The 23,684-nt window shown below is 40.0% G+C and overlaps 1 pseudogene; it reads left to right on the top strand.

The window, feature by feature from the left end:
- Positions 1-16,582: 16,582 nt before the first annotated feature.
- Psmb7-ps2 (proteasome 20S subunit beta 7, pseudogene 2) lies at positions 16,583-17,316 on the top strand (annotated as a pseudogene).
- The last annotated feature ends 6,368 nt before the right edge of the window (positions 17,317-23,684 follow it).

The raw sequence follows: 23,684 nt of genomic DNA on the forward strand, positions 1-23,684 counted from the left end.
TGGCACAGTTAGGAAAGGAAAGCTAAAAGCAGAGGCTTTGATCCTGAGATCACCCAGAGTCACTCCTAAGTTTACGGGTGTTGAGTGTGTGAGCTGGACTCTTGCTACTTCAAGTAAAGGCCCAGGGTATTTCGTTTGCTGTCTCCTGAGGCAGAGGGGTGAGGCAGAAGCAAGAAACCCTGGGAGCTTTTCTTCTCTGTAGCCTCCAAGGAACCGTCTCATTTCCCTTTGGCAAGCAGCCTGATGTAGCTGGCAACCACGCCTTCCTTTCCTGCTTCAGGTCCCCTCTAACCCTAGATGCACTCAGGAACCATAATTCTGGAAGCGAAGGTAGGCTCCCCTTACAATCCTACTCATTTAATTGTATCTCATCATGGAGGTATGAGACCTCTCATTTGTCATCAGAAACCCTCCTGCCACGCATGTCCGGTCCCCCCTTCTCCACCTCCCCTGAACAAGAAGTCTGTGCTCTAAAGTAAGTAAAAGTGACATGGAAAACTCCTATCCCTCAAAAATTGTGTGACTCAACTCTTAACGAGAAAGTTCAAAAGAGGCAGGGCTGTGCAATCAAAATGGCAAATTTGAAGTTTAAAATTATACAAGGAAATAGGAAGGCAGTCTTCAAAGAAAAGAATTTCTCAATCTGAGCAACTGGTTTACACTCTGATCCTATGAACTTTGCTAACCCTGGGTCAGACTACATAGAAATTGGTGTAAAGACAGTCCTATCCTAGGGGTGTATCTGCTACAGCCCCCGCTGGGTACACACAGCGAGGGGTCCTCGACCCAGTGGCAGTCTAAGCTTCTGGATGACGCACCAGGCTAGAGTCCTTTCCCACGTGCGGAGTGGCAAAGCGTGCATCCCAGCAATGTGGCCACCCAGTCTACCTTGGCTGGAGGGGAAGGGAAAAGGGCAAGTCAGGGTTATAACCCTCGCGCTGGACTGCCCGGTTGTCCACCCATTTCCATCATAAAGCTGGGTTGCACTCTTTCCTTCACCTTCTGCCCTGATGTCCTGCTCGCCTCTCTCAAAGACAAGTGAAGCAGGTGCCTCCTGGCCTTGCAGGGCTCAGGTGAGCACCAAGTGGTACAAGGGAGAAGGGGCCCGGTTGCCGCCACCCCCTTTTCTCTCCTCCCCACCGGAGCCGAGCTTCATCAGGGATGTGTGAATTGGAGTGCGCGGGTTAAGAGGGAGCTTAAAACGCCCCAAGCGTCCCTTACCTTCCACAGCCATTCTCTCAGAGCTTGCCTAACGCATGCATAATTTTCTTGGCCGAGGTACTCCTCCTGCCCGCGCTCCCCCCTCCCCTCGCTTTCGCCTAAATATTCTGCGCTCATCTGCTCCAGGACCAACCTGCTGCGGTCACGCAAAGCGAGCAGCCGGCTCCTGCTCCGCGCGAGGCGGCATGGGAGTTGTAGTCCTTTCCTGTACAATCCCCATTACCCTCGAAGCTTCCCACTTGTCCCGTGAGGCTCGATTCCGCTGCCACAGTATGGTCGTTTAATCTAGATTCTGTAGCATTCGACTGACTACCTTCTCTTCTAGAGACCTCGGGAGGGAACCGCGAGAATGATGGATGACATTTAGGGGGACTACATCTCCCAGGCTGCTGTGTGCCTGGCTTCTTTCAGCTTTGAGAGGACTCTTGATAGAGACCTTAGCTGTCAATTCGAAGCTCTTCTGCACCTAGCAGTCTTTGACCAGGAGGCAGCAGGGCAGCCACTGAGTGGGTACGGACCACTGGACCCTCGGCTTACTGGGTCAGTGAGGAAAGCAGACGTGCCGGATGTCTGTGGCGGTCCCTCTGGGCCAGAGACCTGCTCCACAAGGTGCAATTAAAACTTGTTCCCAGGCATCCTGAAGTGTTTGGGGTTATGGGGATCCCTTTGAGAGAAACAGCTGACTTCTGAACCTCTTGGTTGTTCTCAGGGTTAAATACCGATAAGGGTGTAGTAACTTTAAAATCTTCCAAAGACAACATCCTAAAGAGGCTGTTAAGATTACATTACAGGGCATCAGAGCATGGGACAGCTGACTTCCAAAGTCTATCAACTTTCCTGGCTGGGAAGCCCCTTGGCTGCCTATGATAGAGTCATATAAGTAACACTTTACACCGTGCAATTTCTTCCCACCCCTGAACTTATGACCTTCCTGTGGGGCTGGCTGGTAACATTTAATTAATTAATTAAATAATTAATTAATTAATGGAGACTCATATATATGGCAGATACTCAGACCTGGCCAATACTGATAAAAAAAAATTAAACTCCTCCGCCGTTTTCTCCTCCATCAAAAATGCAGACACAGGTATGGCTGGTTGGGATAAGTAAATGGTCTTGGGAACTTATTTTCGTTTAAGCTTGCTTTTATATCTTTTCCCAAAAAGAACTTTCAGGAAGTAATTCCAAAGTTTTGATGTCCCCACACTTGCCACTGACTTTGTCTTATCTTGATCACCAGAAGGACAGTTTTCTTTCAGAGTGAATACCTACACACTTATTTTTGTTCTTTTTTCCTGCTTAGTAAGAACAAGCTTAGTTCTCCTATTGGGTAATGTAATTGTGTACAGATATTTTAAAAACCTACTTTTTATCTAAGTATTAAGCACCACTGATGTTGGTTTAATTCTGAGTCTACAAAAGTGTGTGCAAATCAAACCTAAGCCATTCATTCTAGATACAATAGGGCAAGATCAGTCCAGCGAGGCGAAGTCCAGGTGAAAACAATCTTCTAACCTAATACACCATCGAGCATTGAAAATATGAGCAGAACTAAAATCTAGCCTCTTCCTTGGTGCTCAATGTATAAAACATTATGAGAGAGTTGAGTTTCTCCTTAGAGAGAGTGAATAGAACAGAAAGGCAGACGGCAGACTCTGCCATTGGTGCTCACACATGACTGTACAAACATAGTCACTTAAGTCTCACTGTAAGGCCTTTAAAACTCCATAGCAAAAGCTTAAAGTCATTACCTCATTTTCAAACTTTTAATGATTTGGGTGATACTAAACTTTTAAAACCACTGAAGTCTACTGTTCATGCAAAAATTTATTTTAGTTCTCTTGTAGAGCTAAAATTCTGTTAAGGCTTTGATATCTTTTCACACAAGGGTGTCAACGAGTTGTTTTTAGTATAAGTAAGATGTTGGAGAAAATACTAGTTTGAGACATAAAGCATCCTGCACTGAACTAGTAGCTGGATCAATGTTATGTGGCTGAACATAGAAGCTTCAATGAAGCAGACATTTTAAATCATGGCTAATGCCCGGATTCTCAGCGTGTAGGTGAGAACTGTGGCCCTCACCAAAATAGCCAAAATAAGAAGCAGACAGAAATAACTAAATCCTGGAGAGACCACAAGTCATCAAGAATAACATATTGGACAAGTAACTACTATATGCAAGAATATTAGCTACCATTTCTCATCACTGTGCCAAAATATCAGACAGTAGTAGCAGCTTGGAGGAGGAAGAGCTTGATTTGGCTCACAGCTTCAGTTACAGTTCATAGCAGGGAATGGAAGATGTATGATCGTGGAATAGAGAGTCATCACGTGCAACAGACAGGAAGCAGAGAGAAAAGGCTAAGGAAACGGTTAAAACCCTTAAAGGCCTGCCTGCCACACCAATGATGCTTCTGCTGCTCAGACCTTACTTCCTAAGCCTCCCCGACCTTAAAATAGAGCTTTAAAAATCAAGGCTTGAGCCTATGACAGACATTTCAGATTCAAACAATAGAAGGTCTTCCAGCAACCTGATGCTTGACCCAGATGGTGAGAAACACACCAAAGTCATAGGGACAAAGTAGAAGACAGAAAATTCCTGGTAATGCTTAAAACACCTGTACAAGCAGATAGGAAAGACCATGAACTTTCAGGAAGCGTCTAGGAAAAGTTGTACCTGTCAAGGTACTGAGAAACATCTAAGAGCATACATGCCTTACGTCCTATCCATAGGACCCTGGCTCTCCTTAAAAGCAAAAGGAACAAGTGAAGAATACTAAATTGGACAGGGAAATGTTTGGCTTTGTCCACTGATAAATTACAATGGTTCTATGTATAGCTAGCTGCCTACCTGGATCCTTTTATATAAACTTCTCATAACATTACTTCTTTTCCATTATCTTGATCTAGCTATTAATTACTCATAGAATGACACTGAAGTGTCTATTGACTGATGTCATGGTCCACATAGCTACAGTGTGTGCATTTTGCTCATTTCTTATTTACTACTACTGACAACTGAAGCTGGAGCCAGAGTTTCCTCTCATAGCTAAGGAAACTCAACACAAAAGGATTGATGACTTGACCATATACACCAGTTCAGCATAGCCTATGAATTACTGTCTGGATGTTCATTCTCCACTTTTCTTTCTTCTTTCATTCTTAATTCATTTTTAAAATTTGTATTTATTCAGTTTACAGCCCACTCACTGTCCCTCCTCCCTCCCTCCTCCACTTTTCTTCTGAGAGGGTGGAGGCTACCCCTTGTGTATGCCACACACCATAACACATCAAATCTCTTCTGGACTAGGAACATCCTGTTTCACTAAGAGCAGGCCAGGCAGCCCAGCTGGAAGAATATATTCCACAGACAGGCAACAGCTTTTGGGTAGTTCCCACTCCAGTTGTTCAGGACACACGTGAAAACCAAGCTGGATACCTGCTACATGTGACAGAATGGGTCTAGGTCCAGACCCTATATAGTCTTTCTTTGGTGGTTCAGCCTATGAGAGCCCCCAAAGGTTCCGGTTAGTTGATGACATTTGTCTTCCTGTGGAGTTCCTATCTTTTTCGAGGCCCACAATCCTTCTTCCAACTCTTCCCTAAGAGTTCCCAAGTTCCATCCACTTTTCGGTTATAGGTCTTTGCATCCATCTGGGTCAGCTGCTGGGTGGAGCCTCTCAGAGGAGACCCATGCTAAACTCCTGTCTGCAAACATAACAGAATATCATTAATAGTGTCAGGAATAGTACTTGCCCCTAAGATAGGTCTCAACTTGGGCCAGTTATTGGTTGACTGTTCCCTCAGTCTCTGATCCATTCCCCATGCCTGCATTTCTTGTAGACAGGATAAATTTTGGGTTGAAAGTTTTTGGGTGGGTTGATGTCCCTATAGCTCTAACTAGAGTTCCTGCCTGGCTACAGAAGGTGGCTTCAGGTTCCGTATACCCAATCCAAAGAGTCATACATAAGGACATCCCCACTGAATCTTGGGACCCTCCCTTATCCCAAGTCCCTGTCACTTCCTGGAGATGCCCCTTACCTTCCATCGTGTCGATTGCAGATTTCTATTCAATTCTTATGGTTGTCTGGCCATCCCCCTGTCCCTTCCCACAACCAACCCCTAAACCCCACCACTCCCCTCCTAAATCCCCTATCCCAGCCAGTTCCCTTCCCCCATCGACCTTCCACAACAATTTCATCCCCCCTTCTAAGTAGTCTCAAACATTTTTGGCTATACCCTTCTCCCTGTCCAGCCTCCTTGGGTTTGTGGAGTATAGCATGGGCACCCTGTATTTTATGGCTGATATTCACTTATAAGTGAATACATACTATGCATATCCTTTTGGGACTGGGTTACCTCACTCAGGATAATATTCCCTAAATTCAGCCATTTGCCTGCAAAATTAATGATGTCTTTGTTTTTCACAGCTGAATGGTATTCCAATTTGTAGATAAACCACATTTTCTTTGATCTACATTTTTAGTTAAGGGGCACTAGGTTATTTCCATTTTCTATCACAAATAAACCTGTTATGAACATGGTTGAACAAGTGTGTTTGTGGGATGGTAGAATATCTTTTGGATATATTCCCAGAAGTGGTATAGCTGAGTCTTTAGGTTGAGCTACTCCCAGTTTTCTGAGGAAATGCTAAATTGATTTCTAAAGTGGCTGCACAAGTTTTAATCCCACTAGCAATGGAGGAGTGTTCCCCTTGCTCCACAACTTCACCAGCATGTGAGATTTCGATCTTAGCCATTCTGATGGGTGTAAAATAGAATCTCAGGGTTGTTTTCATTTGCATTTCCCTGAAGACTAAGGATTTAGATTTTTTTTAAGTGCTTCTCAGCCATTTGGGATTTCTCTGTTGGAGAAGCCTCTGCTTAGCTAGGTACCTCATTTTTAAATTGGGTTATTTGTGTCATTGGTCTCTAACATCTTGAGTTCTTTATATGTTTTGGATATTAGCCCCCTGTCAGATATGGGGTTAGTGAAGATGCTTTGCAAATCAGTAGGCTTCTGTTTTGTCCTATTGACAATGTCCTTTGCCTTACCGAAGCTTTTTGGTTTCATGAGATCCCATTTTTTAAATTATTGATCTTCGAGCCTAAGCCATTGGAATACCATTCAGAAAGTTGTCTCTGGTACCAAGGGATTCAATGCTATTTCCCCCTTTCTGTTCTATTTGATTTCCTGTATCTGGTTTTATGTTGAGGTCTTTAATCCACGTGAATTTGAGTTTTGTGCAGGGTGGCAGACATAGATCTAATTGCATTTTTTACTTGCAGACATCCAGTTAGACCAGAAACATTTGTTGAAGATGTTTTCTTTTTCCATTGTATGGTTTTTGCCTTCTTTGTCAAAAAATAAGTGTCTATTTCAGGGTCTTTTATTCTAATCTGTTAATCAATCTGTCTGTTCCTATACCAATACTTTGCAATAGTTATTACTATTGCTCTGTAGTATAGCTTGAAGTCAGGGATGGTGACCCCCAAGAAGTTTGTTTGCTGTTCAGGATTGTTTTTGCCATCTTAGATCTTTTTGTTTTTCCACATAGAGTTGAGATCTGATGTAATGAAAGTCTGTAAAGAATTGCGTTGGAATTTTTGTTGGAATTACATTGACTCTGTAAATGACTTTTTGCTAAGATGGCCATTTTCACTGTTAATCCAGCCAATCCATGAGCATGGGTAGTCTTTCTATCTTCTGATATCTTTCTCAATTTCTTTCTTCAGCAATTTGAACTTACTGTCATATAAGTCTTTCATTTGGTTGATTAGAGTTGCACCAAGATATGTTAGATTATTCTTGGGTATTGTAAAAGGTGTTGTTTTCCTAATTTCTTGGCCAGTTTATCATCTGTATAATTGAGGGTTACTGATTTCTTTCAGTTAATTTTGTATCCAGACACTTTGCTGAAGGTGTTGATCAAATGTAGATAGAATTTTTGGGGTCACTTATTTATACTATTATACCATCAGCAAATAGCTGTACTTTGAATTCTTCCTTCCCATTTTGTATCCCCTTGACCTCCTTTAGCTATCTTAGTGTTCTGGCTAGAACTTCAAGTACTATAATGAATAGATATGGAGAGAGTGGGCAGCCTTGTCTTTTCCCTGATTGTAGTGGGATTGCTTTCAGTTTCTCTTCATTTAGCTTGATGTTGGTTATTGGCTTGCTGTATATTGCTTTTATTATGTTTAGATATGTCTTGTATCCCCAATCTCTCTGATACTTTTAATGCGAAGGGGTGATGGATTTTGTCAAAGGTGTTTTTATCACCTAATGATATAATCATGATTTTGTTTATATGATGGATTAGGTTGATGGATTTTAGTATACTGAACCATTACAGTAGGATGAAGCCTACTGGATCGTGCTGAATAATGTTTTTGGTGTGTTCTTGGATTTGGTTTGTGAGCATTTTATTGAGTATTTTTGCATCAATGTTCATAAGAGAAATCTGTCTGAAGTTCTCTTTCTTTGTTGAGTCTTTGTGTAGTTTAGGTATCAGGGTGACTATGGCCTCATAGAATGAATTAGGTAGTGTTCCTTCTGTTTCTGTTTTGTGCAATAGTTTGAGGAGTATTGGCAATTGCTCTTCTTTGAAAGTTTAGTAAAATTCTGCACTAAAACCATCTGGCCCTGGACTTTTGGTTGGAAGAATTTTACTGACTGCTTCTATTTTCTTAGGGGTTATAAACTGTTTGAATAGTTTACCTGATCTTGATTTAACTTTGGTAAGTGGTGTCTGTCTAAAAAATTGTCCATTTTGTTAGCATTTTCAATTTTGGGGGAGGTCAGACTTTTGCAGTAAGACTTAATGATTATTTGAATTTCCTTGGTGTCTGTTGCTATGTCTCTTTTTTCAGCCCTGATTTTGTGTATTTGGGTACTGTCTCTCTGTCTTTTCATTAGTTTGGCTAAGGGCTTGTCTGTCTCATTGATTTTCTCAAAGAACCAGCTCTTGGTTTCATTGATTTTTTTCTATTGTTTTCTTTGTTTCTAACTGACTGATTTCAGCCAAAATTTTGATTATTTTCTGCCTTCTGCTCCTCTTTGGTGTGCTTGCTTCCTCCTCCTCTTCCTCCTCTTCCTCCTCTTCCTCCTCTTCCTCCCCTTCCTCCTATTCCTCCTCCTCTTCTTTCTTCTCCTCCTCCCTTTCTTCTTCTTTCTAGAACTTTCTGTGTAGTTTTAAATTGCTGTGTGAGAACTTTCTAACTTCTTTATGAAGTCTCTTAATACTATGAAATTTCCCCCTTAGCACTGCATTCATTGTGTTCCATAAATTTGGGTGTGTTGTGCCTTCATTTTCATTGAATTTTAAAAAGTCGTAATTACTTTATTTCTTTCCTGACCCAGAGATCATTGAGTAGAGATTTGTTCAATTTCCATGAGTATATAGTTTGTCTGGTGTTTTTGTTGTTGAAGTTCAGCTTTAATCCATGGTGTATTTGTTGATGCTTGCTTTGTGATCAACTATATAGTTAATTTTGGGAAAAGATCTATGAATTGCTGAGAAGACTCTATATTCTTTGATGAATATTCTTTGGTATTTGGGTGAGATGTTCTATAGATATCTATTAGGTCCATTAGATTCATAATATCTGTTAGTTTCATTATTTCTCTGTTCAGTTTTTGTCTGGATGATCTATCAATTGGTGAGACAATTTGTGGGGTGTACAAGTCTCCCAGTGTTATTTTCAAATGTGTATCCCCTTTGTGGAATAGATGTTTAGAATTGAGATACCAAATTGATAGATTTTTCTTTTGACGAGTATGAAGTATCATTCCCAGTCTCTTTTCATTAATTTCAGTTGAAAGTCTATTTTATTAGATATTAGAATGGCTACTCCAGTTTGCTTCTTGGATCTGTTTGCTTGGAAACTTTTTCAGCCCTTTATTTTGAGGTGATATTTATTCCTGAGGTGTGTTTCAATTATGCAGTAGAATGATAGATCCTGTTTTTCCATCCATTCTGTCAGACTTTGTCTATTTATTGAGTCTGTGATGTTGAGAGATATTAATAACCAGTGGTTGTTATTTTCTATTATTTTAATGTTGGTGATATTAGTGTGTGTGTGTGTGTGTGTGTGTGTGTGTGTGTGTGTGTGTGTGTGTACAAGCTTCTCTTGTTTTTACTTGTATGGAATTACTTATTTTCTGTGTTTTCTTGGATATAGATATATTCCTTGGGCTGGAGTTCTCCTTCTATTATTTTCTGTAGGGCTGGATTTGTGGATATATATTGCTGAATTTGGATTTGTCTTGAAATATCTTGTTTTAATCCACCTATAGTGATTGAAGGTTATGTTGGGTATAGCAACCTAGGTTGGCATCTCTGGTTTCTTAGAGTTTACAAGATATCTGTTCAGGCATTTCCAGTCTCTGTTGAGAAGTTGGATGTAATTTTGATAGGTCTGTCTTCATATTTTACCTGGCATTTTCCCCTTTTGGTTTTTAATATTCTTTCTTTGTCCTGTGTTTTGATTATTATACAGCAGGAGGATTTTCTCTTCTGGCCCGCTTTGATCTGTGTTCTATAAACTTCTTGTATGTTTGTTTATAGGCATTTCTTTATTTAGGTTGGGAAAGTTTTCTTCTATGATTTTGTTGAAAATATTTTCTGGGCCTTGTTTCTGGAATTATTTACCTTCTTCTTTTCCTATTATTCTTAGGTTAGATCTCTTTAATGGTAACCTGGATTTCCTAAATGTTTTGTGTAAGGAAATTTTTTATTTAAAATTTTCTTTGACTGATGCATCAATTTCTTCTATTGTATCTTCTATACCTGAGACTTTCTTCCATCTCTTATATTCTGCTTTCGTCCATTGTTCCTGTTCTCTTCCCTTCATTTTCCATCTCTAGGATTCCCTTAGTTTGTTTTTTATTTGTTTTTTCTATTTTCATTTTCAGGTCTAATACAGTGTTATTTTTTCCTTCACCGATTTAATTGTGTTCTCCTGCATTTCTTTGAAAGATTTATTCATTTTCTTCTTTAAAGGCATCTATCATCTTTATAAGATTGGATTTAAGGCAATCTTCTTGTGCTTCATTTGTGTTAGGATATCCAGGGCTTGCTGTAGTAGGGTAGCTGTGCCCTGATGGTGTCATATTGATCTGGCTTTAATTGATTATGTTCTTTCGAGAGTCTTTAAACATCTGGATGGTTTTGGTCCCTTGATGTTCCTGTTGTAGTAAGGGTATTGAGAGAGGGGTTAAACTTAATGGTCCTTGTATGGCCCACCTCTGCTGGGTATTATTTAGCTGTATGATTCCAGATCAGCAAGTCTGTATGTTTCAGGATCTGCAGGTCTGTGTGGTTAAGGATTCACAGGTCTGGTGAGAGTGGCTGGAGAGGTGTCAGTAGAAGGGAGAACCTCTGGGGATAGCTGACAGCTCAGAGTAGCTGGATTTGTCCTAGAGGACACAGCAAGCAGGGAAGGTGGTGCAGGGGGAGTGGGAAGGGAAGCTAATTTGTAATCCCTTTTTTCTTATTAATGGAATTTTGATGGTGTTTTGAATAACTAAATGCTCTAGCTTTTTTTTGTGTGTGTGTGACTGAAGTCTAGCCAATTACACGTTGTGTTTCTTTTTAAATAAGATTTTAGGAATAGCTTTTTTTTTAAAATATGGAAATGAAAACTAGTGTTGTTCACTTTTGCCCTTTCCTCATTCCTCCAGTTTCCTGCCTTTAACACAGTAGTTGTGGAAGCTTCAGCAGCCATTTTGAATTGTTGGTTAGTATCTATGGTTAGTAACATAGATCACAAAAGCATTGAGAAAATAACAACACCATCAGCAACCAACCAACCAACCAACCAACCAACCAACAAACAAACAAACAAACAAAAACCAAATAGGGGTGCTTGATACCAGCTATATCTGGAATTTTGAAAAAGAGAAAATAAAAATTGTACATTTGTTAAGATTGTAATCTTTGGTATCCATTATCAGCAGAAAAGTACAGTAATACTTAAATTTATTTTATATGCATAAGTGTTTGCCTGCATGTGTACATATGATGCATACACAAACCTTCATGTGGGTGCTGGAGATTGAACTTTGGCCTTTTGCATGATAAGCAAGTGTACTTAATCACTGAACAATCTCTTCAATGTACATAACAAGTGCAGTTTTGAACTGATACACATAATTTTAGTTAAAGGGAAACTCCAGATCTCATCTGTTTTTTCCCATAATTCATCTTCTATGTTCTGTGTTTCTTAGTAAGATATGGTTAAGCATAAACACTTTAAGTGCTAGAAGAATCTCATGCTTTATGCATGAACTTAGACATTCTGTCATAATCCTGCTTACACAGTAAATACTCAATAAATAATTCATTATACCTATTTTCACATTATTGTTATTATCACTGGCATTTACTGAATCATTATAATTATCAGTACACACACACACACACACACACACACACACACACACACACATTTATGCCACTCATTTGAGACCATCAGCTATTATCTTTTTCAGATGAGAAAACTGAGGCTTAGTGAAATTAAGTAATTTGTCCAATGTCCCAAAACACAAAATGATGATTTTGGTCAGAATTGATGTAACTGCCCTCTTTCATTCCATGAACTCTGTTTTTGCTCACTGTGTGTATATGTGTATATGGTGTGCATGTGTTCTTAACAAGCATGTGAACTTTTGTGTATGTATGCATGTTCATGAACTATGCCAGAGTATAATGTAAAGACAACATAAGTCACTGAATCTGGAGCCCATCTAACTACCTCTGACTCCACCTCTCTAGTGCTAGGATCACGTCCCACCATGCCCAGCATTTTACAAGTATTCTAAAGATCTGAACTAAAGTCCTGATATTTGTATGGTAAAGAGTTTACTGACTGAGCTATCTCCTAAGCTCCTTATTCTTCACTTTTGACAATCCAGTCCTCTGACTCATAATAAAGATGTAATCAATATCCTATATGTTTATAAAAGACTGATTGAAGTAATCCATGAATTAATTACATAATAATATTAAACCATTATTTTTCAAAAACAATTATATCTTAATATTTTGCCTTTCTTTTAATATTCCATGCTCCATTTTTATTGGTTTTATTTTCTTTACATTTCAAATTTTATTCCCTTTGCAGGTTTCCTGTTCAAAAGCCCCCTATCCCATCCCCTCCCCTTTCTTCTATAGGGGTGTTCGCCTTCCCCAACCACACCCCCTTCCCACATCCCTGTCTTGACATTCCTTACACAGGGGGACCCAGCCTTGAAAGCCAAAGTTTTTTTTCAATTGGATTTTTCTTTATTTATATTTCAAATATTCCCTTTGCCAGTCCATAAGCCCCCTATCCCTTTCACCTCCCCTTTTTCTATAAGGGTGTTTCCGTCCCCATCCACCTCCCCCATTGAAAGTCAAGTTTTTTAAAAAGCCCTCCATAGTCTGGTGGGGTGGGTGTGGTGGGGACATCCTCATGGAGATGGGGGTGTGGTAGGGAGGAGGTATGGAATGTGGAACAGTCAGAGGGTGGACCAGGAATATTCCATGCTCTTTTAGGAGCACACATTTATATGAATGAGATCAGTTCAGAAATAACAGACAAGTTGATTTAAGAACTATTATTTCACAATGATGGTAGAAAAGAGGATATTTAGTTTACAGCACTGGAGGTTGAAGAGCACACAACTGTTATTAGCTGAGCCTTAGTGAGGCCCCCATAGCAGAAAATAGAAGGAGTTCACATGACAAGACACTAAATGATTTAATGGGCACCATTATTATTTCCAAGGCCATAACTCAGTGAATCAATGACCTTTCTTTGTAAAGGCCCCATCATCTCCTAATGTTGTCATAGTAGATACTTTAGTATGACCATTAAAATGCTGCAAAAGTAAAGGTCCCAGATCCCATCAGGACGAAATAGTGTAGGGGAGCCAGGTAGAGTACAGTACTTGAGTGCTGTGTCATATGACTTGAATACAACTTTGGATATGTTTCCTAAACATTAATATATTGGCTGCTTAGTACCCAGTACCCATTAGGAGATGATGGGGCCTTTATAAAGTAAGGTTATTAATTCACTGTAGGTATGGCCTTGGAAGTAATTAATAATGGTCTCCATTAAACCCCATCATTCTGTCTTGCCATGTGAACTCTCCTTCTATCACCTGCTATGGGATCCTCACTAAGGCTTAGCTAATAACAATGGTATGCTCTTGGACCTCCAGTGCTGTGAAGCAAGTATCCGCTTTTCTGTGTACCTTATCCAACTTCAGCTATTTCGTTATAGAAATAGAAATGAAATTAATATATCTTTGTTCAGGCCATGAGATTGTGGGAGAGATTGCTGCTATTCTAGTTTTAGCTTGGTTTTTAGTGAAGGGGTCTGGGACTTGAGCTCTGGTCCTCACTGCAGGTTCAAGGAAACTCACTGGTATCACTGACCATGAATGAAGGTTTGCAACTACCTGGGAAGCTAGCTGGACAAAGGAATAAGAGAAGAAATGAAAGACTGCAAAGCTTTAAAATCTGATACAGAATTGCAGCATTTTAATGGTCATACCAAAGTTAAGGCATTGACGAATATACTCTTCCTATTAAAAGGAAACAGAAAGATATGCACGTAGATAAAGAGAAAAATGGGATAACTATCCAAGCTTCATCCCACTGCGTATACATTTCTCATAGCTTTCACAACAGACTGTCATAACCTGGGTAGTGCCAAACAACATAAATGTATGCTTTACACTTCTCTGAAATTACAGTGTTAGCAGGTCCGTACTCAAAAAACTTCCCAGAAAGGACTCTCTGACTTTGGCAATATTTCACATTCCTTGGTTTGTAGTAGCTCTACCCTTGTTCTGACTTAATTACCATATGGATTTCTTAGCCATGGGTGATTCTCTACCTCTTGATGTCCCATCCTTAAGATAGTGATAGTGACAATCTTTCGAGCTTCCCTTGATCCTACATTCAATAACAATACTTCCAAATAAGATCATATTCACAGATGCTGGGAATTAGAATTTTGATATTTCTGTTTGGGGGATTACAGCTCAACTCACAGTAGACCCAACTCCTCTATCATCATTTAGAAGTCATAGCATTTTTCTTTAAAGGCTACATTTGAGACTCTGGAGCAATACCTCGTGAAAGTTGTTTGTCTTTGCAGCCTTCTGGAACCTTTATTAAATCTACCTATTCAGAAACTCCACACTGTATGGAGAAAGTATTGACCATAATTTTAACTAATGCTAATGTGTGAGAAACTGCAATAAAAGAAAACAAAACCAAGGCTTTACACAGGTATGTTTAACTATGATTCAAAATTAGATATTGGACATTATCCTCAAAAAAGGGTCAGAAGTAGGATGTGTGTGTGTGTGTGTGTGTGTGTGTGTGTGTGTGTGTGTGTGTGTGTGTGTGTGTGTAGGTCAGTGTGCATATGAGAGTGCATGTACTTCTGTGAATGTATTCCTATATTTCTGTATGTGTCTATATGTGTATGGGTGTGTCTGTGTGCATACACATGTATGTATGTGTGTTCTGAATATGTAGGAATATTTAAGTAGAGAAAGTAATTTAATTTGTTCAAAAATGTAATGGAAGGAAATTACATTGCTCATAAGGGGCAGGTGCTAGTAATATAGTAGGTTAATCGATGTAATCAGAAGCATTAGTAATTCAGGTGCACCTTACCTCATTGACCCATGAAAACAATCAAGTTTTGTTCTTATAACCTAAAGGCATCACTAATTAATTTTCATGTTCTGTGAGTGTGAGAAAAGTGGGAGATTAATAAAGTCTGACCTTTGACTCTGGAACAAGCTACACTAGGTAAAAAGCAACGAGAAAATTTAGGTAAATTAATTTATACAATACTTAGAACATTTGTGGAAATTATTGCAACCAAAACCAGTGGCCAACTCCATAGTTCTTTCTCCAACGAGATCTATAAAAGAATAATTCTTGGCAGAGCTTGGGGTGGGGGAAGCAGTACTCTAATCAAATATAAGGTTTCAGGCAGGAGATATAGAAAGTTAGATACTAGCTAATTTGCATCAATTGAATAACTAATTAAAGAAGAATGAATGTGATTCCCCAGATTAAAAATGTTCTGTAAAAATCAGGAATGAACAAATTTTCCCTTGAAATTCTTTAAATTATTAATAAAAATGGGCGTATGCTATATTTCATTTAAATTCTTAAAGACTAACTTCCCATCACACTAGAAAACACAGAGAAAGGACTACAAGGAAAGGCTCAACGATATTTTGCCAGGTGTGGTGGTACACATCTATGACCTTAGCACATGGGAGGCTGAAGAGGAGAGCTGTGAGTTTGAGGTCAGTCTGAGCCACCACATTATGCTATTTTTCTAAGTTTTCATATAATTTGGTACTCTATAAGCAATTTTGAATAGAGAAAGACTAAAACCAGCACATGGAGCACACAAGTATGTGCCTAATGATATCCATCCCTAGGCCATATTCATGAAGGTTGGGTAATTAATGCAAATCAAACCTCAAGGCTTTCCTCCCTGCCTCTCTGTCTCTGTCTCTGTCTCTGTCTTTGTCTCTGTCTCCCTTTCTCTTCCTTCTCCCTCCGCCGTCTCTGTGGGGCATGTGCACGCATGTGTGGCTACAATGTTGAAAAATGAAGTAAAATAGTTGGGTTTTTGTGATTCAGGGTGAGAAAAATCTGTTGAGCAGTGGTCAGAAAGTAAAATTCCAGGAGAATTCAATCAGTCACAGGTAAGCAAAAAGACTCTTGGAATGTAGATAACTGATTTCTGTCTTTATAAATCTGAGAGTATGATCTAGTGCTCTATTTTAATGTTCACAAATGCAAAAAGGGAAAAGAAAAATGAGACATAGGTTATGATTTAGACCCTAGCTGGGAAAGAGAGCCCACAGCTCACCCAAGATGTGCCTGTCAAGACAAGGCAAGCAGCAGTTGCCACAGTGGGTATTGGCTCCCATAGGCCTTTTCCAGCATATGCTACATAATAGTAAAATTGCATCATTTGAAGAATAGCTGAATGTATGAATGTTATATGCCCTTGGAAATTATAGGCTATTTTTTTAACCACAGAGCTTTTAATGTTAATGAAGTAATATTCATTAGGTGCCTTAGATGAGACAGGGACATGTTTACTAAAGTCACTCGGCATCCACATACTACCTTCTAAGGGTTCTTCTTACTCTCTGGGCTCATTTCAGGAAGAAAGAAAACAATATACACTATCACACATTGCCCAAGTCCCTGGCTCCTTGTGGGAACTCCCTTATTTCCTCTACCACATACTCCCTTTTAAGGGCACAGTGAAAAATACCATGGATCTTGAAAACATGTATTTGAAAACACTTTCTTGGGAAGATGGTGGCTGTGTCAGTGTTTCAGACAGTGGTTGGAGGCTTTTCTTTGATAATTGTAACAGGAATGCCATCTTGGAAGCTAATTTTGCAAAGAAAGGGTTCAAACTTCTGAAATCTTGGAAAACTGGCACTACCATGGTGGGGGTGGTCTATAAGGAGGCATAGTTCTTGGAGAAGACATAACTGAAGGGATGGTTGTTGCTGAGAAAAACTGTTCAAAAATTCAGTTCATATCTCCTAATATTTGTAGCTGTGGTGCTGGGACAGCTGCAGACACAGAGAGAAAGCCCAGCTTACTTCTTCCAACTTGGAGCTCCACTCTCTCACCACTGGCCACCTTCTGAGAGTTGTTCCAGCTAATCGGACGTTGAAGCAGATGCTTTTCAGGTGTCAAGGTTACATTGGTGAAGACCTAGTTTTAGGGATAGTAGATGCTACTAGACTTCATCGCTGCAGCATCTATCCTCATGGATTAACTGATAAATTGCCTTATGTCACCATGTGTTCTGGCTTCTTGACAGCAATGGCTGTGTTTGAAGAGAAGTTTAGGCCAGATATGGAGGAGGAGAAAGCCAAGAAGCTAGCGCGTGAGGCACTGTAGATGGCATCTTTACTGACTTGGGGTCTGGAAGCAGCATTGATCTGTGTGTTATCAGCAATAGCAAGATGGGCTTTCTTCAACTGGATGAATATCTGTTCAACTGGATGAACTTCAACTGGAGAATATCTGTGTAAGAATATCACCTCACACAATTTCTGTGGCTTGAGGAGTCAGAGACAGGAGCTAGGAAGATGTCTCAGTGGGTAAATTGCTTGTTATGAAATAATGAGTTTTAGAGTTTGTATCCCCAACACACCCACACACACACACACACACACACACACACACACACACACACACACACACACACACACAAGCCATGGACCACAGTACAGGAAGGGCAAGTACAGACATATTTTGAAGACTGAGTGACTAACCAGTCTAGCAAACATGGTGATCTCCAGGATCAGTGAGATAACCTGTCTCAAAAATTTAGACAGAGAAGAAATTGAGTAACACACACACACACACACACACACACACAATCTGAGAATAAATCAACCATGTGATTCTGGTATTGGATATTTTCTAAAGTTGCAGTTAGTATATCTGTTGGAACTGAACTCCTCTGGGGGTTTGACTTGGGCTGGAGGATCTACTCAGGACTGGCTCCCCTCATATTTTGAAGTCAGTGCTGGTTGTTGGCAGGAAGCCTCAAAACCTTGCACATGTACCTATTCATGGGATTTCTGGGGTGACCATACAAAATGATGGCCTTCTTCTCTTAAAGAGTGATAGGAGAGATAAAAGAATAAACTTCAAGTCCTACCTGCTAAAGACAATGTAGTGGTCCACTCTAATTCCAAATGACAAGGAATAGGCCCTAGTTAAAAGGTCTAATAATAGACATGCTAGACTCACCCCCATAGACTCCCCTATTTCAGGTTTTCAGCTACTCCCAGAGATATACCCCAGTGATTTCTATTCTCACCAGCAGCTCTCTTCCGCTCCCTCCTCCCACCTGATTGCCATCTACATACTCCTCTCCACCCCCTCTCCCACCGAGTTTCCTCTCTCCATCCATCTCTGATGACTATTTTGTTTCCCCTTCTCAGTGATTATCACAATCCTCCCTTGGATCCTCCTTATTTTCCAGTTCTCTGGGTCTGTGGATTGTAGCATGGTTATCCTGCAGTTTATGGCTAATGTCCAATTATAAGTGACATATACTATATGTGTCTTATGGGTCTGCATTACCTCAATCAGGATGATATTCTCAATTTCCATCCATTTGCGTGCAAATTTCACAATGTCTGTGTTTTTAATAGCTGTATAGTAGTTCACTGTGTAGATATACCACATTTTCTTTATCCATTCTTCAGGTGAGGGACATCTAGGTTATTTATAATTTCTGGTTATTATGAATAAAGATGCTATCAACATACTGAGCAAGTATCCCCATGGTACAGTGGGGCATCTTTTGGTTATAAGGCCAGGGGTGGTAGAGCTGGGTCTTCCCAGTTTTATGAGAAACCACCAAATTGATTTTTTTAAGTAGTGGTGCACATTTGCACTCCCACAAGCAATGGAAGATTGTTCCTCTGGCTCTACATACTTGCCAGCATGTGCTGTCACTTGTGGTTTTTATCTTAGCCTTTCTAATGGGTACAAGATAGAATCTCAGAATTTTGATTTGCACTCCCCTGATGACTAAGGACTTTGCTGGATTCCTATCAGCAGAAGATATAGAAATGAAGTGGCCACCTCCTGTAGCCAAGCAAGACTTTCAGTGGAAGGAGGGGTACATCAACCCAATCACAAAACCTTCAACCCAAAATTTGCCCTGCCTACAAGATATGCAGGAATAAGAATGGAGCAGAGACTGAGGGAACATCCAACCAATGACTGCCTCAACTTGAGACCAACCCCATGGAAGAGAGCCAACTCCTGTTGAAGTTGGTTTGGCCTAATGCCGCTTGTGTTATAATGTTAATTTTGGTCCTCAAAACTGTTTACATAAGTGTCTGCAGGTAAGACACTGAAAGACCCTGTCCCCACTTGGCTCCAATTAGCCTAATAGCCACTTCCCCAATTGGGTCTGGGGTAACAGAGATAAAATATAAATTTTAAAGGATGTCAACTTTGGAATACCAGAAGGGATAGAAGAGAGCCAAGGCATGTCAAAATTAACTGGTGTGTGTGTGTGTGTGTGTGTGTGTGTGTGTGTGTGTGTGTGTGTGGTGTGTGTGTGTGTGTGTGTGTGTGTGTGTGGTGTGGTGTGTGTGTGTGTGTGTGTGTGTGTGTGTGTTTCATTCACGAATTCAGAGAGGTTTTGGTTGGGTGCAGCTCGAAGATTGCCAGTCAGGAGTTAAAGCAATTAACTAAACTATACTGCTACACTCTGTCGCTATTAATGATACTCTGCTATGCTTGCAGACAGGAACCTAGCATATCTGTCTCCTGAGAGGCTTCATACAGCAACAGATGAAAACAGATTCAGAGACCCATAGCCAAACAACAGACAGAGTTCCAGAGAGTGTTGTAGAAGGGTGAGGGGTTGAAGGGAGTTGAAGTGGTCAAGGACACCACAAGAAGACCTAGTCAGTTAACTTGGGAACATGGGGGTCTCACAGAGACTGAACCACCAACCAAAGAGCATGCAGGGGCTGGACCAATGCCCCCACATACATTTGTAGCAAGTATACAGTTTGTGGGTTCCCTAACAGTTGGACTGGGGGCTTCCACTGACTCTGTTGCTTGTTATTGGATCCCCTTCCTCTAACTAGACTACCTTGCTGGACCTCAGTGGGAAAGGAGATGCTAAGTCCTTCTGGGGTTTAGATGTTCCAGAGTAGTGTGGTATCTGAAGTGGGGAGATTCCCCCTCTCTAAGAAGAAAGGAAGGGAATAGTGAGGAAAAGGGTTTGTAAGGGTGGGACTGGGAAGAGAGGAAGAAGGGGTCTGCAATTGGGATATAATGTGAATAAAAAATGAATAAAAAAGAATGGACATACTTTATTACAGAAGAGGTAATATGGTTACAATCTTATAGTAGTAATTAAGAGTTCAGTACACTCATCAATTATTATGTACCTAACAACACAGTACGTCAGTATGCAGCAGGTTCTTAAATGCAGTAAGTGTGTCTTACCCTGTGTTTGTATTGGGCTAAGCATTTGATATGAGACATCCATTAATCTTCACAATGAGATGTCAATGGGCATCAGTCTTATAATTTACTTTTAGATATAATACATTTTACAGAGAGTCCATAGAGTGTTTGATACAGCCAAGAATTGATATCAAGGAATCCATCTGAGATCCAGCTTTTAGCATTCGTACAATATAGGTCTTTCTACCAAGCAAGCCTCAAGAATTATTTTTGTAAGATATTTCTCTTCCTAAACATATTTATTGTGACTATATTGGAAGTGTTTTAAATATTTCTTCTGTCATGAAGTCTATACTCCCAAGCCCTTCTTTCAGAACTAGAATGTTCTGAAAAAAAGGAGAAAAGAAAAGAGAAAGAAAAACTCTTCAAAAATGGTTCCCAGTGTAAAAGACACAAATTCTTTCTGTATTCTTATATGTGGTGTTGGTTGACCACCCACCGGGCCCCTATGCTTTTCTTTTCTGACTTCATATTTGTCCTTGAAATTTTTATGATTGAAGATTGTGCAGCCCCATAAGAGCTTGAAAACCATCAAATAGATGCTCGCAGAGGTCATCTGTGCTCTGAAATCCTGATTACATGCATCCCCATTCTCATGCCTTCCCATCATTCCAGAAGTTATCGAGAGTTAGTGACCACATTCATCCATGTCATCCTCATCAATTGCTCTCTTGACTTTCCTTTTCTCATCCCTCAAGCACTGTCCTCCTCCTACACTTGATAAGGACTGAAATTGAAAAATAGTAGCCGTGTCTTAACACATCTCCAGCCTCTCTCCTCTAAATCATCTTGTATCCAATAGCCACATAAATCTCTAAGACTGTTGGCTGTAGCAATACTCCTCTATTGTTTCAATACGCCCTTCTGTTCACTCTGTCATTTTCCATATAAAAGATCCAAGAAGAATTAGTACATATCAGTAAGGTTTTTGTTATTGTTGTTGTTTGTTTTTCTTTGTTTTCTTTTTTTGCAGACAAAAGTCTAAATGTCATTTTTATTTAATTTTGTTTTGTTTTCTTATGCCTGTAAAATTGGCTGAGTACTTGGGTAAGATAATATGTGATTCATGCCAAAAGGAAAAAAAATATAACCAAGATCTCCTCTTGTATTTTTCAAGAGCAAGCACAAGTCTCAGGTCATAAAATTCTACTAGGCTATATGCACTGAAGACCTGGTTTATCTCTTGCCTCTTCCCTGATTCTCCTTGGTTGATCATATGCTCTCTACTCACTGCAATTTTCCTTAATACACCAAATCCAGACAGCCATTCCTTACTAGGGTGGTCCTATCTCTTTTTATTCCAACCCTGGCTTCCCAATAACCACTGCTTCAGAATGGCAAAATGTGTTAGTTTATGTGTAGAGTGTAATAAAACAAAACAGACCAAAAACAACAACTCCCTCAAGTGCTGTGGGGTTCTACACGAATATTACCACATAGATCGTAAAATTTGGTGACATTCTAATACACATTTTTTCAGGGTCCAAAAGTGTGTGTGTGTGTGTGTGTGTGTGTGTGTGTGTGTGTATGCATGCACACACAAGTGTGAATGCAAGTATGTATGTGTCTGTCTTTCTCTGTGTGTGTCTTGTGTGTGCATGCCTGTGAAGACAAAGAAGTCAATCCTTATGTTACATGGTCTACTTTGAGCACATAAACCTGACATCTCTATTGCTTATACATCTGTTGGAGAGTTTGATCTTCCAGCCTTCCTCCAGTGAAGTTCCATGGCCCATCCTAATTTCCCTCATTAAGACATTCCACCCATGTCCAAGACATTAAGTCTGTAGTTATATCTTATATTTGGACAACAGTGAACTCATTTGGATCTTAAGAAATGAATGATATTGCATGCGAAGGTTGAAGTGTTTCTGTCTGTGCAGCATCTTTGGGTAACTCTGTGTCTCCTGTCTCTTTGAGGGTTACCCTAAAGACATACCTGAAACACTTTAGAACAGCATGTTGCTTGCTCTAATATTATTTTAATGCTCACAAAGAAAACCATAATTAAAAAAACAAACAATTTTCTAACCTAATAATAATTTGTAATGTAACATTTCATTTTTTTCACTAATATTCAGAGTAAAATTACATCTATTAGGTATTCTTAGCTTTTATCACTTTGAGCCAGAGGACAAAGAAAGGACCCTCCTTCCTTCTAAAGATGGTTTCCTTTATCCTTCAGACAAGACATCTGAGGGACCTTTTACAAACAAAAGGCAGTCAAGTCTTAAACATTTCTCATGCTTAAAATTAGACTGAAAATGTAATTCATCTGATGAGGTATTTATAAGCCGATATTTACAGACCATCTACTACATGCCAGAGACTATGTTCTGAGAATGTCTTAGAATAGATTCTCTGGAAATAGGCTCTCAGATAGGAAATTATGAATCAGGTACAAAAAAATTCATAGAACAATACTCTTGAGAGTCGGTGCAGAGAGAACTGTGCTATATAACACAGTGGCAACCGAGGCCCTGTCCAATCCGGCCTGAAATTTGCAGCTGAGAATTATCCTAAAAGTTCAAGGACACCATGCTGGCTATTTTCAAATCTACTTGGTACAAATTTGAGTCATTTTGGAAGAGGGAGCCTCTTCCAAAGCACTGAGAAAATGCTTTCACCAAGCTGGCATGTGGGGAAGCCTGTGGTGCATTTTCTTGACTGATGACTGATATTAGAAGGCCCAACTTATTGTTTGTGGTGTCATCTCTGGGCTAGTGGAGCCAGGTGCTATAAAAACTTAGGCTAAGAAAGCCCTGAGAAACAACTCAGTAAGCAGCACTCCTCTTTAGCCTCTGCATCAGCTCCTACCTCATGTCCTGCCTTGAATTCCTTCCTTGATTGCCCTGGATGCCAGACTACAAGCTATAAGATGAACTTTTATCCACATGCTGCCTTTGATCATGATATTTTATCACAGTTAGTGAAACCTAATTATTTAAGCCTTTGTTTGGCCACGTCATCTAATATCTGGTGGCTCATTCTCACACATACACCCCCCACGGCCCGCAAGTAGCTCCTTTTTATGGCTACCTGGGGCAATTCCGACTTTAAGTCATTAGAAACCAATGGATGGGGGGCTGGGGGCTGGTAGAGCGCTTACCTAGGAAGCTCAAGGCCCTGGGTTCGGTCCCCAGCTCCGAAAAAAAGAACCAAAAAAAAAAAAAAAGAAACCAATGGATGTTGGAAGAATCCAGGTAAAAATGCAACATTTGCTGTTGGTATGTAACAGGAATAAGGATGCACTCATACCCTTAGAGAGATGGTGGTCTAATTATAGAGCCACAATTACAAATAGGCAAAGGGCAGCATAAAGAAATAAGGGAGAGAACGTGACGTGTTGTGAGCAGTGCCTGGCGCAGAATTAGGAGTCCTGGAAAGGGTT

Source organism: Rattus norvegicus, chromosome 7 (genome assembly GCF_036323735.1).
Source record: "Rattus norvegicus strain BN/NHsdMcwi chromosome 7, GRCr8, whole genome shotgun sequence".
In the NCBI taxonomy this organism is placed as follows: domain Eukaryota; kingdom Metazoa; phylum Chordata; class Mammalia; order Rodentia; family Muridae; genus Rattus; species Rattus norvegicus.